At 44.5% G+C, this 19,560-nt stretch overlaps 1 protein-coding gene and 1 long non-coding RNA gene across 13 annotated transcripts in view; one reads left to right on the top strand and one right to left on the bottom strand.

Moving 5' to 3' along the window:
* LOC111769024 (uncharacterized) overlaps positions 1 to 14,521 on the bottom strand; it is an 82,359-nt gene extending 67,838 nt beyond the window's left edge. Inside the window, exon 1 of the long non-coding RNA XR_011428758.1 lies at positions 14,431 to 14,521. This is a non-coding gene — a long non-coding RNA (uncharacterized lncRNA). The remainder of the gene's footprint in view (positions 1 to 14,430) is intronic.
* The window catches only part of TBL1XR1 (TBL1X/Y related 1), a 168,372-nt gene continuing 158,833 nt past the window's right edge, over positions 10,022 to 19,560 (top strand). For 2 of the 12 annotated variants that reach the window (XM_070242648.1, XM_070242649.1), the window contains exon 1: positions 14,789 to 14,932. The gene's annotated coding sequence lies outside the window, so the exon portion shown is untranslated. Of the gene's footprint in view, positions 10,502 to 13,235; positions 14,151 to 14,770; positions 14,933 to 19,560 lie in introns of those variants that run through there. The other 10 variants (XM_070242650.1, XM_070242646.1, XR_011428757.1 and 7 more) reach the window with 10 other exon arrangements.

Here is a 19,560-nt window from a genome sequence, read left to right as displayed (position 1 = left end):
TCAGGCAAGGGATCCAAATCAGGGCTGAAAATCAAAGCTGAGGCCCAAACAGAGGTAGTGCACATTCAGGGGAGATCTAGGAGAGGAAGTGGGAGGGCAGAGGTAGAGGGAGAATAAGGACCGAGGTGAGGAAACGCAGGTCAGGGAACTGCTGAGCTCACAGCTAGGCCTTCTGAGAGAACTGCGCTGGGAGGGAAACGGGTTGACAAGATCCAGTTGAGGAGTAAGTCTCAGCCTAATGGTTGGGATACAGGTTAGGGCTTCCATCCACCCTGTGCTTGTGTCCTGGGCCGGTGGGAGGGCAACAGGAGTGCTGTGATCAGAGGACCTAGGAGGAAGGAAGGCAGGTTGGTGGCCTGGCCTCCCTCCCTCGGGCTTGGGATGAAATGCAACTGGATGAAGAAGGTACTGCTGGAGAGGTCTGAGGAGGAATTAAGACCGGGAACAACCAAGGCAAGTTTCAACTTCTGCTGTGCCCCGATGGTTTGGAGGAGAGAACATGGCCTGCACCCAGCCAGAGGCCTGCCTTGAGGCAGCTGAGACCAGGCGAGGCTGGGGTACATAGGTCAGTAGAGGGAATTGGTACCTCAATGATGACCAAGTCATTAGTCACTTAGGAGAATCTAGGTCAGTCTAGGCAAAAAAAGCCCTGGTCCACCGTGCCTTAGCCAGTCTTTCTCAGGGGCCCCACAAACAGAGAAGGCAGCTGATTGCAGAACAGTAGGAAGCAATGGAATTAAAAACCTAGGAAAACACAAGAAGCCCTAAGTGCTTGGAGCTTGGAAAGGAAGTGTGGGTGGAAGGGAGTGACTCATAAATAGTGGTTTGAAAGCCTTCTAAGGACTGTCAACCTCCTGGAAGAGAACAAAGGCTCCCTGCACTTGTTCCAACCCCGATTTCACATTAGCCCCCACAACTCATCTTCTAGAGCTCTGCAGGAAACTGATGTTATTTTGCTCAAATTGTAAATGATTTATTTTATGAATGCTGAATCACAAGACCATGGTTAAAGAACATAATCTCCACACATAAGAAAAAAATCCCTTATCTGCTCCCTAAACCCTTCTTCTCCTCCCTCACTCGTGTGTGTGTATGTGTTTGTGTGTGTGTGTGAGAGAGAGTGTGTGTGTGTGTGTGCGCGCGCGTGCGCGCGCACACACGCATTGATTGGGATGTCTGTTCCAGATTTCAGCATTGTCTTTAAGGCAGAAGCGTTGAGGAGCTTTCGGGGTCAAAAACTTGAATTCAGATCCAAAGCTGGCCAGAGCCCTAAATACCATTCCTGCCTTTCTTGGCATTTTCTAAATTCTCTGGCACATATTTGTGAAAAATAATGGAATACCATTTATTAAACTTCGTGGTTTTAGTGGGTCTTTTGTACACTTTTGCTTATATGCATTATGTACCTATTTTACATTAAATCAAGCTGGGGCCGCTCCTTTCAGGTGTTCACCAAACACAACCCTGATCTATAACAATACTGGGATTTCTATAACACTCTACTAGCTCAAATATTTCCTCTATAAATCAGGGAGCTATGTATATATATTTAAAGCTGAGCTGACGCACTTTAGAAAACAATGTTTTACCACATACTAACTTAGGCTTAAGAAATTGCTAGGGCGTGGGCATGGGTCTTACTTATTACTAATATTCTAATCTCATATTTTAAAAGATTAGAGAAAAAGAAATCATTTTGCCATATTTAGAACGTGTTTTATAATCCTACTCTTAAAGTACTTTCCAGAGGCCAGACCCGCGGCGCTGCTATTGCTCTGCTCTGGTGGCCTGGGGTTCACAGGTTTGGATCCCGGGTGTGGGCGTGACACTGCTGGCAAAGCCATGCTGTGGTAGGCGTCCCACATATAAAGTGGAGGAAGATGGGCACAGATTTTAGCTCAGGGCCAGTCTTCCTCAGCAAAAAGAGGAGGATTGGGAGCAGATGTTAGCTCAGGGCTAATCTTCCTCAAAAAAATAAATAAATAAATATTTTTTTAAAAAACACACTTTCCAACGTTCCCTCTTTGCTACACTTCATGGTGGAACTTGTGGCCCTGTAAGCTGGCTAGGGTGAGGAATGAGGTGGTGGGGGCGAGGGGGGGGGGCCTGAGGAGCGTGCCCTCAATGCTCTGCCAGCAGCTCAAAAGATCTTTAAAATTCCTTTTATCTTAAAACTCCATAATGTGTCTTTGTTGTGCTATAAATATACCCCCTCCCCCACACTACTCCATGAATAAATTGACCTTGACAACAATATACGATGTTTATCTAATACTTTTCTTTCTCATGTTTCTATTAAGTTATCACATTGAGTATTTTGACATCCTGCTTATGCATTCAGTTAAATTTCTTTTTGGTCAATTTTGTAAACTAGTAAACTTGTAGGTAGCATTCTAAAAGACTCCACATGAAAAGTTGATCTACTGTCCCAGAGTATATAATAATGATATCTCACCTTGAATGCTTACTCTGTGCCTTGTACATTAATAAATAAAACAAGCATAATCTTTGCCATCGAGAAACTCATGATCTAGTGGATGAGACAGACTTTAAATCAAATAATCGTACAAGCACATACAAAATGGCCACCCTGATAAGCACTGTAGAGGAGCAGAGTCCTGGTAGAAAGAGAACATATGAATACTAAGGAGATTTGATCTTGTCCAGGGGTCAGAAAAGTCTTCCCGAGGGAGTGATGCTTGAACGGAGACTTGGAGGAAGAGTGAAAGTGTAGGATTAACTAGGGATGGGGAGGGTGTGGATGTTGGCATTGGGGAGAGGAGGGTGTCCAGACAGCTGCTTCTCCAAAGGCTTTGTGGTGGGAGGGAGCATAGCGCATGTGATGAATTGGGAGAAGCTCAATGCGGCTACAATGCGGAGCCCAGGGGCAGAGGGGCACACACATGTGTGGCTTCAGAGAAGTTTGGACATTAGAGGATTTTAAGCTGCTTTGTGTGAACATTTTGGAGAAAAGCAGGAGAGGAAGCAGGGAAAGCAGTTAGCAAGTTATTGCCGATGAGAGATACAGCTGCTTGGTCTAAGTTCCAAATACATACATAAACAATTTACAAGATTTAAAGAGATCTCTAAGATAAAATTTATTTCAAAGCTTCCAAGTATTAATTTACTTAGATTACTCCAAGTAGATAATTGTTCATAATTTTAAACTTCCATAGAACATGTTCCTAAAATTTACTGTGGGGAAATTCTCTTATTACTGTTTCTTGGTTAATACGTAGTCTAGTGGGTATGCCCTGGTCAACACAGGAACTCTAACCAAGGAGATCTCCACGGGCTTCCCAGACAAGGGAATGCACTGAGTTCAGCAGGTGCTTCCCAGAGTTGCCTCTAAGCAGGGCCTAAGCAGGGTTTGTGAAAGGGTGGAATTATTTCCGAGACCTTGCTGCCCCAGCCAGTGGCCGCTTTCAGCCCTCCAAGCCTTGGGGGACCACGGATTCCCAATTGGGCCTTTGTCTTGGCCCTTCTCCTGTCTTATTTTTTTCTTCCCAAACTTTCTGTTCCTATTGAAAACTCTTCTGTTCTTTGCCCCATACCAATAACCTTCCCCTGTATTCCATTATAAGTAGTCTCTCTGACACATTAATTCGTGTTAAATGTATTGGAAAGTTCTAATAGTTATTTGGAAGCCATGGCTTCCTGTCAATTCTTAGGTTTAAAAAAAAGTGTTTTGTAAGTCTCCCCTCTCCCCAGCTCTCTGACTTAAAATCATGCTTTTGTGTTATTTAAGAATAGCCTTAGAGATTAGCAGTACAGTTAAAGGTGGGAAGAAAAGACTGTTTTGTGTCTGGCTATGAAACAGCTTTGGGCAAATGGTAGACAATGAGCTGTCCCTCTAACAAAAAATATAAAGGTGCTTGTTTTTATGGCTAAGCTTCCTCACTGCCTAGCTGGGCTCTTTAAAGGCAATATTATAACTGAGAGTCAAGCTTACTAAAAGGTACAATTTCCTCCTGCTGTGGGCAGGCTCTTCCCAAAGACATTGAGACATTCCATTTTTGGGTACTGAGAGAGAAAGACTGCTACTCCATTTTCCCTGAAATACAGTAATACTAAGTTTCATTGCTCTGTAACACTGTCTTGGGCATCAGTTCCCAAATGGAATGTGGCAGGAAACATGAAACTCCGGTGGAGTTGCTCATGTGTGCAGCTGTGCATGGCATAAAAATCCCCAGGGTGAAACTTCGGGTTGCCAAACAGAGTTAGTCCTGAGACACCTCAGTGGAACATACCTCAGATTTCACGAAGCATCACCAGGGTCAGAACCTTATGCCCTTTTCTTCATCATCGTGCCCTCCAACTCCTCGGGGGGCCCTGCTTCAAATTAAATGGCTAAATAACTGGAGAGGAGGGCAGGGGCAGATTCAGGTAAAATAGTGAGGGTCACAGATGATTTTTTTAGAGGAGGAGTTGGAAAACCATAATCCACAGACCAAATCCAGCTGCAGCCTGGAGCTACGAATGGCTTATACATTTTTAAAGGGTTGGAGGAAAATACAAAGAATATGGCCTGCAAAGCCTAAAATAGTTACTATCTATCCCTTTACAATAAAAGTTTGCCCACTCCAGCCTTGGAGTCCCACATCTCTCTTTCTCTGCCCTCACTCCTCTTTGACTCCTCTGCAGAAAGAAGTCCAGTGCAGCCCACCCCTCAGCTCCAGGTTTATTTGCTCAACAATTAGAGCTAATCCGTCTACCCAAAGGCCAGCCCATCCAACTGACCGCCTTTTCCCAGCTGAAGGGAGGGCTGCTGTTCCATTTCTTTCTCTTCTTTCCTCCTACTCCCCTTCCCCTGGCTTCTGCTATGCCCTGTGGAATGGAGCTGCCCCTCCTCAGGCTGTAGGTACCTAGTTTTCAATGCCTGGGGTCCACGGTTCCCGCCAGCAAGGAAATTCTGGAGAACCAGGGTCTTGTGTCTCCTCTGTAAGAGCAGTGGGGAGGTCTGCTCCTTGGGACTTCCTTGGGTTACAACACCTGTGATCCTAAGAGAGACTTCCTAGGACCTCCAGGCTCAGCTTCTAACCCATAATGCTCTCTGGCTGCCAGGCCTTCAGCAGTTCTCAACCCCTCCCCCACCCCCTGCTAGGCTCATATCTGTTTGCTGTATGGCGTGGTGGTGAAGGGCATGAACCCCTCCACCTAGATGACAATCCAGCTCTGACATTTACTAGCTAGGAAACCTTGGCGAGTCACTTAATCAGCCTGTGATTCGGTTTCCTCGTGGACAGCGGATAATAATAGCTCCTCACTCATCTGGCTGTGGAGAGGATTAAATGAGTTAATCTGCATAAAAGTGTTTTGAACAAGGCCTAACACAGGGTAAGTACTCAGGAAAGTGCTAGCTCTTACTCCTATTTGATGTTCTGAGGTTAAGTTGTGTCATGGGCTGGTCTTGGCCCAGGTCTCCACTTCCTCAGGCTATTTCTCAAAGTGACGTCTGGTTTCAAACTTAGTCAGGCCACCCCCAGAGGGAAGGCAAGACTGTGAAATGGGTGAAATGTGCTTCAGAGGCTTCCCATCTCCCTTACTCTTTATATCATTTTTTATACAGAATAATAATGACTAAAGATACCTTGCTTTTGTATGAGGGTTGTGATGTGCTTTCACAAATGCTATTTAATTACCTGCATACAACAGCCCTATGAAATAGCTGGCACACGGTAGGCCCCCGTAAGTGTTGACTGAGAGAGGAGACAAGCTGCGAGGCTGCCAGCTAGCAGAGTGATCTGGCATGGCTGATGGGTCAGTGGCCATGCAGAACTGGTTGATAAATATTTTGGATATCCACTCTGGAGCTATGTTGTTAATGTGGTCCCTATTTTATCAAAGAGGAAGCTGAGTTTCTGAGGCTTTGATGCCTTGTCTAAGATCACACAGCATCTCAAATCCAGTTCCTTTGGCCTCTGCACTAGCCCTGAGGCTGTTTACCTATCACTATAGATACATATATATAAAATCAAGTTTGTTTTATTTGATTCCTATAATAACCTGGGTACTGGCATGCACAGTCTTCCTGGTTTCTTGCTCAAGAAAGAGCACGACATGAGAAGGCTGTATAAGGGACTTCTTGCCCCAGGAGGAGTCCTCTACAGGGCTCTTTTTCCCCAAAGGACAAGTGACTTACAAGATTGTGGGAAGTAAGTGACTGAGCACAAGGTGCTGCGACCTTCCCTCTCTTTTTAGAGGGACTTGCCACAGGCCACACAGTTTCTCCCCTGTAGGGGAGGGGCTGCAGCTGTTCAGTTCTGTCTGTGGCTGGGCGGGATAAGTTCAAGGAAAGGGAAACATTAGAAAGCCCATTTGGTTGTATATCTAAGATTTGATCTCCAAAAAAGTAGAAAATAAAAGATCAAGAAAGAAAATTAAAACATTTTGTCACATACCAACACAATTTACCAAATGGTGTTCCAAAGAATGCTAGCTTTGCAAGACTTTGAAGAGTATGTCTTTAAAAAAGAGGTTGGTTGGGTTTATAAGATTTTCATACTGCACGGTTTCTCAGTCTTTAATATGCTAATGAACATTTCGAATCTCTAGAAGATGAATTTAACACGTGAGATTTCCCAAACTTCTTTAACCGCTGAAACCTTTTACTCCTCAAAGCACAGGCTATGTGCCCATGATGAGTAGAACACAGTTTGAGAAATCTTGACATAAGGAAATGTGAGTAGTTAAAAAAAAAAAAAAAAGCTATTCACTACCAAAGGGCACTGGGAGCATTCTTCTCATAAAGTGAAGTGCACTCACTTTCCAGTGGCTGGCTACAATAAGGTGGTGTGAGAGTGTGTGTGCTTGTGTATGTGTGTGTGGTCAGAACCACAGAGCCAGCCACAGACATGAGAGTGTACGCAATTAATTTCTGTAAGAATTTTAGCCCCATCAGAGAATAAAAACATGAAAACAATTTAGAGTAAAATGAAGTAGTATGTAAACTGGTTGAGTCTAGCTCTGTGTGTCAGCCAGCTAGCAGTAAGGGTACAAACTGGAATCGTTTGGAAGAAAGTAGGTGCAGCCAGCATCTGTGAACATGAATTGTGGCAAGTCCTCCCATCTGAAGGCAAGAACTTGGGGTTCCCATTGGCTGGCACTGAGGAGGGGTCAGCAGGTATCATGAGCCGTGAGAAGTACTACTCTGCTGTCTGCCTCTCCAGCCACAGCCTCTCAGGACAATAGCCACTCAGCCCACTGGAAAGGCATTGCAATTCACCTGGGCCGCAGAATTGTTTATTTAAAGCATAAGTTTGTTTTAGCTTCAGGAAAGCATAAATTTAAGTAAAGAGATAAAGTAAACTCATAATACTATTATTTTTATTTTATATTTAGAAATAGTTCATGCATATTTTGTATTTGGCACTTTAAATATTTGTAATGTTTAAGACAATTGACAATTTAGAATGCCAATTTAAAACATCTACGTGAGATCTGTAATTGATTTAGATTTGTGATTTCAAGTGAAAAGATATGAGAATTCTATTAAAACTGTAAATATTTTTGTAATATTCAAGAGAACTTAAGATTCATCATATTTTACAATTCGTTTATCATATTTATGAGCATTACTTTACTAACGATTCTTTTGTTTGTTGAGCAACTGAAGTATTTTAAAACGAAGATTGAATACATTAAATGTATAAATACAGTTTAATAATTCAAGGGAATTTAATTAACTAAATTGTAAACATTCCCTTAAAAGGAAGAGTTAGATATGGAACTTGAAATTCAAAGCTTAAGGGAAAACTAGGTTTTCAGATTTGTAATAAACAAAATGGAATTATTGTATATTGTCTTCTTTGTCCACAGAACCTGTCTTCAAGAACACTCCATACCCAAATTGCCAGCTGGTGGCAGGGGAGGTGATGGTGCCAGGTAGGGAGTGAGTGGGACAAAGGTCTTTCTTGTGTAATCAGTAGATACACTGATAGTATCAACGAGTGCAGCATAGGGAATCCAAGAAATTGGTTATAACCATGTCTGCATTCAAGAAAAGTTTTGAGATTCTGATCTGGGAAACGTGGGTCATACAGACGTGATTAAGATGTGATTCCTTCCTTCCAGCAGCTTCTCCTTTTTTCCACTTTGCATTCTCTGCCCTCCTCATTCAGGGAAGGACTTTTCAGCAAATATTTGCTTTTTCTTGCCTTGACCTGCTTAGTTTCACCCAGTGGAAAAGCAGAAACTGCACTCAGACACTCTCACGTTCAACTCCTTGTTTTGCCATTTGCAGCTTGACGTTAGATGAGCTATGTGGACTCATTATTTTAGTTTCCTCATGTATCAAAGTGAAATAGCAAGATTATTTACCTCTTCAGGTTGTTGTGAAAATTAGAGACAAGAATAAAATACCTTGAAAAGTGCTTGGCAACATGCTTAATAAATGGTAGCAATTAATATTATGTGCGGTTTCCGTCAATGTCCTTGCTCAGTTAGAATGTCACCTTATGTTGACCTATGATGAAATACATTTAGGCTTCTGATCCTATCAAGAGCAGAGGAGCATTCGTAATAAAAGAAAACTTTTGGGGGCAGGAGACAATTGGAGGTAATAGAGAACTCTTCTTTTCTTTGCCTATACTCACTCTTCAGTCGACTGTATCTAGACCTATGATTTCAAATATCATTACTCATGAGCCCAAAAATTATATTTCCAACTCCAATACCTCCTCTGAATACCAGATTTGTATATCTAGCTGCCTGTGCAACATCTTCAAAAGGATGTCTGATAGGTATATAAAACTCTAAAACAAAACTCTTGATTTTCCCCTCATAAATGTGCTCATCTTCCACTCTTTCCCATTGCAATAAATGGCAACTCCATTCTTCCACTTGTTTGGCCTAAAATCTTGGAATCATCTTGTCTCTTCTATTTCTCTGACATGCCACAAAATATATTCTGACTCTGTTGTTTAAAATGTACACAGAGATTAGCTTCTTCTAGCCAGCTCCTGCCACCATCAGCCATGCCGCCATGCTCTCCTTGGGGTTTCTGCTCTAGCCCCATACCTCATCATCCCCCTTCCACTGCTGCACTATTGCAGTTGGTCTCTGCCCAGGAGAGCAGTCCTTTTAAAACAGAAGGTGGATCAAGTCACTTCTCTGCTCAAAACCTTCCACTGGCTTTCCACATCATGAGAAGAAAAAGGGCCCTTCACATCTGGCCCCTGGCTCCCTCTCCTGCCACTCTTTGGCTTATTTCATGCCAATCAACTGGCATCATTTTTATTCCTAGAATACAGCACACTAGCTTTTGCTCTGTTTCTTTGTTCTTGATATTCCGGCTGCCTGGAATGCTGCTGCTTCTGATATTTGCACACTCACCCCCTCACTTCACTTGGCTTTCTGGTCACCTTCACCCTAACTGAGAAACCTTCTATCTAAAATAACATACATTCTCAACCCCCTCCCCAACTTTGTTACTTAGGCTTGGCACCTGTCATTTACCTGACTTGCTGGCAGACAGATATGGTCATGTACCACATTCTGGCCAATGGAGAATGAGTGGAAGTGATAAGTTCAACTGCCAGGACAAGTCCTGAAAGAGAAGGCACTCCATTTCTCCCCCTTTCTGGCCAATAGCTGGAATTTCTGTGTGATGGCAGGTGCTAGAAAAGCTGTCTTAGACCACCAGATGGAAGATGTATGTTGAGAACATCCTTGATAGGGTCCTTGATACCCTATCAGCTCTGGAATGCTTACATTTGAATGGCCACATAAGAGAATAAACTGTTACCTTGTTTAAGCCATTTCTATGTTGCCTTTGTAATAGAAATCAAACTACAGCCTAATACAGACATACATTTTTTGAAAGTCTGTCTGCTCTCCCAACCCCCACCTGACACAGGAGTGGAATGTAAATTCCAAGAGAGTAAGGGCTGTGTTTGGTTCATTGTAAACAGCTTTTTGAACAGTGCCTGGCATGCTAAGCATTCAATATGTTTGTTGAATGAACGAATAGCAAAACTATGACATCATGAGAGGCCTTGAGCGTGGCCCTGAGGAAGCACATGGCTGGTCAGTAAAAGTAAGTGATTGGGACAGCACTATGCTCTGTGTGTGGTTGGTTTTCTGTTCTGACTGAATCACAAAGGCAGGATCCAACCTGCTATTTCCATTATCTGAGAGGCATAAATACTTGTAAGATGGTTGTGTGTTGCTTTTGTAATTTAAATGAAGACTCCCAAGTAAAGTTCATTGTTGTAATGAAATCGGGTCACAGAGTGATGGAAAACTGTGACAAGGTTCACACTGATGAGGAAAGGTCACAGGTCGCATGCTAAGCACAGAGAGAGAAAAGGAGCTTGTGTGCTGAGATCTTGAGATGTGCGGCCGAGATGTGTATCAGTCTGGATGGCAAAAGCTGATAGCTGGAAGAACCACAGACAAAGAATTGCACAAGTGGAGTCAAAACGAAACAGAAACCTATCACATGGTATCAGCAAGACGCTTGGGGGTAATCGCTGCAGACATAAAGCCACTGAGTTCCTGGGTGAGTAAAGAATATACAAAGAGTCATAGCGCCAGGATAATGTTTTTGGTATCAAATATCTTTTTCATGCTATTAAGTTTGTTTTGAACACTTTAATTACATAGATCAGCTAATGCAAACAACTTAAAACATCTCGGTGACTTTAGAGATATATATACAGTAATGAGATCCTATAACCTGGGATTAAGTCACCTTAACTTTAAAATGTTCTACTTCCTCAGTATTGAAAGTTGCAAAAGTGTAGGCTATCTTGCCATTCTACACCCCCCGGGTGTAACATTACTGAAATAAAACAAGTCAAGACTTGTGTAGTCATTTTATAATATATATATATACGTATATATACCATCTGGTAACAGTTACCGGTATGAGGTTTCTCTTTGTTGAGCAATTAGCTAGAAAGTTCAAGAGAACTTTCTTAATGTGCCTCTTTGCTTTAAAATTTCTTAGTAACAGAGTAATTTCTCCTTTCTAGAAACATATTAACATTTATATTCAAAGCATAAAGACAGCTTTTAGATTAGGACACAGCACTGAAAACTAGTAACAATAACTTCTTTGTCCTTACATCACTCCTGTGCCTAATTATTGCATGAATTTTACTGAGGCCTCTGATCTTGTACACTAGATATGTCACACTGGCTAGAGGGTGGGGTAACAATACATGTGACCTTTGTGCAGTGGCTCATTTATCTGAGGATTTCATGTTGCAGCCATGCTGTCATTTCAGATAGTTTCCAGGGTACAGAAATCGAAGTGATCAAAATATGGCCTAATTTAACCCCCCTTGGTTGGGAGAATCAAGGCTTTTCCACATTTACTGCTTTTTTTTAATCCAAAGTTACTTCAAGTCTGTCTTCAGTGAGTACGGCAGATGAGCTACATTTTACTGGAACTAGTTTATGGCAAAGGTCTCCATCTTTGGTGATTTTTATCATGATATGTAAATGAAGTAATTTATGCACAAGAACATCTTGTAACTACGAAGATGTAAACAAACACATGGGTTATTATTATCATTATGGTAATAACAGCTCCTGTTAGGAAAGGAGGCAGCTGGTGTAGGGTATGCGAACTTCAGCCTGGAAGCCCTGGATCCCGTGAACCTGAAGGAGGGGCGCTCTCCCTTGGAGAGGGAGGGATAGAGGCGTTTTGAGGGAGAATAAGTCAGGGGCCCTAGGTTTGGAGATGACCCTATCAAGAGTCAGTGTGGTTGGAAAAGCCTCATTCACTGGAAGAGTGGTTTGATGTTATAATAGCTGCTGCTGAGAAGACCCATGCGTGGTGGCACAAGGTGAAACTTCAAAAACAAGGTAGGCCAATAGATGAGTCTCACCGGGTGGCTCAGATAACGAACCCTAATTTTACTGAGAGAGTTTGCTTATTGAAGAGAGGATTATGTTAGTGACATACATATGCCATTAATCAATGCTTGAAAATATTGAAAGAAATAGGAAGATGCCAGGCCCCTCATCGCTTCTGAAAGAGAGGTTTGGCAAAGGTGCGAGTTCTGCAGTAAGCAAGCTCAGCTTTCGAACCTCACTGACGTGCAAAACTCCCTCTCTTTGTGCTGTTTCCCTGTACACTCAACACAGTGTTTTGGAAACCTGCAATGGGGTGACATTGTTTAATCTAACATTCCCTCTTTCATTTATTAAAATAGCTCTAAGGACACACTACTGAGATGCTTTGAACTCTCCTTCTGGTGGTTGGGAGGGAGTTTCCATCCCACTCCCTTTCCTCTGAGGGGCTTCCTGGCCCCCCTCCCTCTCCACCTTGGTCAGGAAAGACCTCTGGCTGCGCCCCCTGCCCCCCCCCTTCCCAGGGGAAACAGCCTTTAACCTTGGCCAAAAATCACCTGTCTAATCACTGAGCTTATTAGGCCACCCGGAGTCCAGATGTGTAAAAGTTATTTCGAATGAACTTTTTTTTGGTGTGAAAATTCAGGTTTCTGATATGGAGAGGAAAAAGGCTGTTGCTTTAAAATAATGGCTACACCTATTTCCAAATACTGTGATAAAAGCATGAAAACAGAACCTCTCATCTAGAAAGGCTGCAAAAAATCTTATTTTACTTTGAAGACAGCAATAAGTGAAAATAACAACACAAGGGTTGCTTTTCGGTCAAATCTTAAAACGAAAAGCGCAACTGCTTTTGACGTCCTAGGCTTATACAAAGATCTAGGAAGACCCCCGACCCCCGCTTTCTGAGGGCCTTAGAAAGATGAACGCATTTGTTTTAAGAGCTGTGAGGTGCCTTTTTAAGACAAGCGCTGCCCTCCCTTCCTCCATTATATTGACACATTATCACTCCTCTAAGTTATACTTTATAAGCTGCCTTGATGCGCTACACACTTGCAAAAAGTACACAAAGTGGATAAACTTCTACTGTCGATGCTGCCGTAGAGGTATATATTTGGTAAACATTTAGTTACATTATTTTATTTTTGTGAAATGAGAACTGATCGACGAAACCTTTCAAACAGACCCACCAGACGAGAAATACCACCATATGCTTGATTCACAGTACATGTGGGCATAAACACTTCAATTACAGCTTTGTGTTTAGTATCCAAACCCTTTCCTCGCGCGCGTGTGTTTTCTCTCCCGATCCCGTGCTCTGGATTACATTTGGAAACTGGCTGCTTACAGAGAAAGCACCTCTCCAGGTACGCTTCCGAAAAGCAGATGGATTTATGCACACAAAGGTGTGTGCAGAGCGTGTTCCAAGCACAGGGCCATAGGATGCGGCGCCGCGCTCCCCGCACATGCTCACCGCGGGGGATGGGGGTGCCCGCGGGGACAGGCGGTCCCCGGCCCCACGGAAGCCCCGCCGGCCTCCCCGGGACAGTGGAGCCGCGCGTCCGCCAGGGCTGCGGTGGGCCTCCCCGCCCCCCGCGGGCCGCGCGGCCACCACCCCAGCGCTCCGCACCCGGTGGGGGTGGGGCGGCCGGGCCCGGCGGCGCCGCGCAGCGCCTGCGGGGCTTGCTTTCTTTTTAAAGCCTGCGCCGCGCCCGCCCAGCCCCCGCGCCGCCGCGCCGGGCGGAGGAGAGGAGCGGGGCCGGCGGAGCCCCCCCGCCGCGCCGCCGCCGCCGCCGCCGCCTCCCGGGGCCGCGCGCCCCTCCCCCGCCGGCCCCTCCCCCGCGCGCCCGCCCGCCCGCCCGGCGCAGGCCGCTCGGGTTTGTTTTGCTGCGCGGCCGTCGCCGCCGCGGGCCTCGCGAGCTCATTTGTGCCTGGCTGGTCCCCATTCCTCTCTCCCCAGTGTTGAGTGTCTGAGCCGTTGGCTGCTCCGAACCGTTTGGCTCTTTCCCTTAGTAACAGCTTTTACCTTCTGCCTCAATTCCTCTCCCCGCTCGCGCCCTTCCCCCGCGCGCGCCTCCCCCCGCCGCCGGCCGCGTGCGCCCCCGCCCCTCCCCCGCGGCGGGAGCACCTCCGCTCGCCACCTGGGGACCCGCGCCGCGCTCCCCGCCCCCGCCCGCCCGCGCCCATCCCCCGCGCCCTCCGCTCGCCGGGGTTATAATTGCCTCTCACCCCCCGGAGGGGTTATTTTGGGGGTGGTTGGAGGCGGCGGCGGCGGCGGCGAGGAGGGGAATTTCCTTGTGCCTCCATTCCCGGGAGGGGGGAGCGGCGTCGGAGGCCACCGTTTCCAGGTAAGCGCTGGGGGCCGGACCCCGGGGTGGGGGCGGCCGCGGGCCGGGCGGGGGGCGCGGGCGGCGGCGGCCGGGGGCGCCGGGCCGCGGGGGGATGGGCGCCGGTGGAACCTGCATTTTTCAACTTGGCCCTTTGGGGAGCTGGGGCTTGGGTGGGGGAGGGGAAGGCAGGGAAGGCATTCGGGGCGCCCCATCCCCCCTTTTTCCTCACTCAGGCTTCTTTGAAATGCTCACGTGCCTGCCCACCCCCTACCCTCTCCTGGTCTCGGGGGATCCTCACCCTTAGGATGTTGTGGTCCCCGAAAATGTGCACCTCGGCCTTCTCCCCCTCTTCCACCCTTCGTGCACTGACACCCCCTTTTGCTGTGTGTGTGGATGTGGGGGGAGGCTTTCAGGAAAGAATTTGCAGCAAATTGAATCAAGGAGCCATCATGAGGCCGACTCCTTTATAGCCTATTTTTAGCAGAGCAGAGGGATCTGTTCGGTGCATGTTCTTCTGTGAAACCTCAGGCAGCGATGGACATCGGCTCCCCTCCCCGGGCGCGTCCCCGGCCCGGGCGCGGCGACCCCGGTCGGCGTGCAGGGGGCCGCGGGCGGCTGTTGGGGCCGCGCGGCCGGGCGGGGGCGCCGGCGGGGGAGGGGCGCGCGGCCGCGGGGCCGCACTCCCGGACGTGTTTATTTCCAACTTAGCGCTTTTTGCCGTCTTAAGGAGGTATCTGATAGAGCCTTTTTGAAGTTGGGTTCAGAAGTGTAGAATTGGCAAAGTTATTCCCAGCTTCCTGGTAAGTTTTGGGTGGCACAGAGTCACATTATTTTCTGACAGTGTAAAGGCCACGTTGTGAAGGGTGGCTTCTCCGTAACTTCCTCTTTGCAACCCATATCAGCTTTTGAACAGAAGCAGAGTTTTATTCCAGTGAAATTATTAATCTTAAATGGCAGCTCGAGGGAGGCCATGCGTGTGTTAACATGTTCAGTATTTTTGGAAGTTCCTAATTTGCTGAAACAGGCTTCACTTTGCAGTGGCAACCGAGATTAAATTTAGGTTGTGAAAATGGTGTGCTTCATGTAAAATTTGGGTTGTGATGGCTCTTAAAAAATGGTTCTGTTAGGTTCTCTCAACATTCTCTAAAATAATTTGGTGATTATAAATGGCAAGCGTTGGAACCTAGTTACAACCCAGATTTTCTCAGTCTCTGGAGTTTACATAAAACCTTAGACTGTGCAGGCACCAAGGTGAGGAGTTTTAGTACCTATGTGATTTACAGTTGACTTGGGGGAAGTTTACTATTGGCTTTTTTGTTTTCCAAACAAGGACCTTATGCTAATATAAACAAGCTTGTTAATTAAATATGGTGGGTGAAATGATGGGTTATTTTTAGTCTAACTGGTTTATTTTCCCATCCCCCGTCCCCCATATAAATAATCATCTTCCTCCCTCTTTTTTCCTAAAGACTCCTTTATCAGGTTGGGTAGTATAATGCCCTCGTGGTGTTTTCATCGACTTAACAAATTGTAATAAATATCCTGGTTACCCATTGAAGATACAGTGAGTGACTTTTTGGCTTTCCCAGTGTGGCTCATTTTCATTTTTGTTAAATGAGACGTGTGCTACGTTGGTGTATTTTAGTAATTCTGGCTTCCTGGGACTGTATGTTCTCACCATTTTAATAAGTTTATAGTCTGGGGAAATAGGGCAGCTTTGTCTCCATGAAAACGGTGTGTATGTTGGGTGGTATCATGGGAGTTCATGGCAAGCAGCCTTCGGAAGTTATCATTGAGGGTTCTAGAAATAGTTAGCATTTACGTGTGGAGGAGGGGCAGCAGAAAGAAAATACGCCTCAGAGTGGTTAGGCATGTGATGCGTGGTTATACTTTTTGCCCTTAAATCGAGGTTTTCCTGCTTGTTTGGAATGTGATTTTTTTTTTCCATTTCTGCCATCATGCTCTGTGTGATGTATGTAATCACACCCATTAAATCCATGAGTAACTACTATTTTTTTTTGTTACTTGAACTGTTAGACCTATAGGGTGGAACACTAAACTGTATGGGAGATGAAGACAGTATGTACATGGGAAAAGTTTTTCTTACTGTTAAGGAACTTAGTTAAGGGACTCGTTAATGGCTTAAAAATTGCCAAGCTCACCATCAGTTCATAAGATGTTTTTCTTCCAAAATATACCAGTTTTGGTTATTAATAGGGGAGACACCGTGGTCAGGGAAGTGGCCTCTTGTGGAGGTTGTAATTTTTGCATTGGTTGCTTCAAGGAAGTGTTAAACATTGTGATAACTTTTTACATGTGTCCAGGAATCTTTTTGTTACTTGTGTTCTCAACATCTAATTAAGGTTTATCATGATACAAGAGAACAAAAAGTAACTGCTTCCTGTGTGCTGGGAGGCTTTGTAGCTAATACGCAGAAAGGGCAGAAGCTTAACATAAACATAGGGGTTACTGATCAAAAGAGATCTGACTAATGGACCTTTTGAATGACAACCTGTTGAATAAATACATCTGTTCGTATGTAGCAATGAAGTATATCTACAACCTGGTCAAATGAGTAACTGACAAAGGAATCTTTCTGCAATTTACTACGGAGGTGTTACTACAAAGGATTTCTGACTTGACACATTTTAATGAAGTTAGTGGAAAGTTTTTGGGATTGTTCAATTTCTGTTTTATTTATATAAAAAGAATTGAGAGGAATGCGGATGGTAGTAAGTCAGTGGAGATGGCAGAAATATTGGCACGGTCTGGGACTTTGTATTTTTCTAGTGCATGTGAATTTGACTCACTTCACTAATAACATTTACAGTGTAAGTCACTGAAATGCAAAAAAAGGAAATCAGCTAACATCAAGACATTTATACATCACCCAAGGACTAGGACTGCAGGTCTGTTTAGTAAAGAGTTGATAAGATTGTGGTCCGGTCTGGAGAGCACCATGGTGGTGTCTCCTGGTCTGTCAACAACAGAAACTTGAATTAAAAAAAAAAAGGTTGTGTGAGAGAACTGATGCTGGAGAAGTTTGCTGTCCACCGTGCCTGGGATTGGACTCTGGAAGAGTATATTTAATTGCCCTGTTACCAAGAGCCAGAGGCAAGGGGCTCTGCCTTCCCTGTGTTCTAGGAAAGGTATGAGGTGTTTCTACGTCATTTATTCTTCAGGCTGATCCTATAAGGTGTGGGTAGTGTTGAGCTCTTTTTGTGGATATGAAACAGAGAGGTGCAGAGAAGTTAATTCACTTGGCCAAAGCCACAAAATGATCAAATGATGCACTAGGATTCAAACCTAGGTGTGTCTGAGCCATAGTTCATGTTCTTTCTAGATGACTAGCCGTGCCAAATTTTTCCAGCTGCTCTGTCAGTCTTGTCTGTAGATATCCTTGCAAAAACTAGTGTTTTTAATCAAGTTTGTAATTCCATCATTGGGCATCTCTACTAACTGGGTCAAGTGATTGCATGGATAAATGAAATTCATAGTACTCAAAACATCATTGTGCTGAACTCTCTAAAACTGTTTAATAAGATGCAATCTTCTTGTTAACTGCTGTTATTTCCTACCTTAAGATTGGCACTGGTGGAGCAGCGGCTCCAATGCTGCCAGCAGAAATAGAAAATGTGGTTCCATGCCTGCAATTAAGAAGGAAAAGCAAATAAGATTATGCCTACCTATCCTCAAGAGTACATATTCTTGAAAACTTGTACAAGAAAAATCATCTAAGTCTTTTTGTGTAGCATAGTGATTCCATCAAGGGGTCCTTGAGATCAGCTGCCGGGGTTCACACTTGCTCCATCTCCTACTAGCTATGTAACCTTGGGGGAGTAACTCCGTGTGTGTCTCAGTTTCCTCTTCTGTGTACTGCGGATAGACAGCTTCGTAGAGTTGAGAAGACAGAGACAATTGTATGCATAAGGTGCTGAGAACTCTACTTGACATACAGCATCATGGAAATGTAAATGACGGGTTTGGATTGAAGTTTGCTTCTTTGTATTATGTTTTATTTGCTTGTTATTTATTTTAGTGGGGGCATAATGTTACAGAAAGCATTTGGCAGTTTTATTTCCTGAGTTTCTGGGCAAAATATTTGAAATAACTTAGCTGAATTTATGTACTCTTGAAGTTGTGCTTTGAGACTTATCTTGGAGAATTAGATTGGACTTTAACGCTAAGTAGGAACAATATCAAGTTACCTGGTTGGCGTAGTACAGTGATGAGCCTTTTGCATGCCTTATTGCTGTTCTTCTGTCTCTTGAGTTTGGACTTTTAAAATCAACTTGCGCTATTTGGAACATTTTCCTACTCTTTTTAAATAAAAAGGAAATTTTGTTTTTTAAGGCTAGAGCTGGCACTACCTGGGTCTGCTTTTTAGATTGGAGTGATAACTTCACGTGGGTTGTTGTTTTCTCCAGCCTTGACCTTTCATCTGTGTTCTTGTTCCATATTTTCAGCTGTCAAGACAGTTCTACTTGGAAGTTCTGTTCTTCTGAAATATCTGTGAGCCTTGTCTTATTTTCACTTCCCAGTTTTTTGCCATTCTTAATTCAGCAGTAATGTGAACTACTAATAGAATTCTGTGTGTCAGGGTGACACACAGGTGCTTTGACAGTATGAGCGGCTGATGTCCTGATTTCTACAACGAGGAAACCAACTACTTTACTCAGGTCATAAGTGGTGCACAGAAGGATTTAGGCCCAGGGTGTCTGTCTTCGAAGCCAGTGTTCTGAACTAGCAGTCTGATGTCTTCTTGGTGAATAAATGAAAGAATGAATGAATGGTTTTAGGTTTGGGGTATTGCATTAATTTTGTAGTGGGTTGCCCTGGGCAGCCTTTCTTCTCCATCCTGTCTTCTGTAACTACTGACAGTGTAATTTATTTAAAATGCTGGTTTCATCATGTCGGTTCCCCTGCTGGAGAACCCATAATGGCTTCCCTTTGCCAACTGGATCGAGTTCATGTGCTTCAGTCTGGCTTTTAAGGCCCCATTCTACCTCTTCAGCTTTATTTCCCGCTCTTCCCCAGCTGGGCTTCTTGCCTGCCTATTGCATACTGCAGTTTTGCCATACTCATTACTCCTCTGCGTTTGCGCATGCTGTTCCTTCCCTTTGTCCTTTTTATAGCCTCGTTTCAGTCCCACTTCTTCCATGAAGCATTTTCTGGCCATCCTGACTCAGGATATTGCTTCCCTGAGATTCCATTGTATTTAATGAGTACCACAAACTCCATAATTATTCATTGTTTTGTGGGTATGTGTCACATTGCCCCCAATACATGTTCCATTTCTTGCAGGAAAGGATCTTTTTCCTTAATAGTATTTAGCAGAATTCTTGATGTTTGTATCATACCATCTTCATGTTAAAATGGATTGTTTCTACAGGGGCCCACGTTAAAATAAGAGCAGTGACAGTCCTGT

This window comes from Equus caballus, chromosome 19 (assembly GCF_041296265.1).
Source record: "Equus caballus isolate H_3958 breed thoroughbred chromosome 19, TB-T2T, whole genome shotgun sequence".
Lineage (NCBI taxonomy): Eukaryota > Metazoa > Chordata > Mammalia > Perissodactyla > Equidae > Equus > Equus caballus.
Note: the sequence above shows the minus strand (reverse complement) of the source record. Positions and strands in the feature narration are given on the sequence as shown.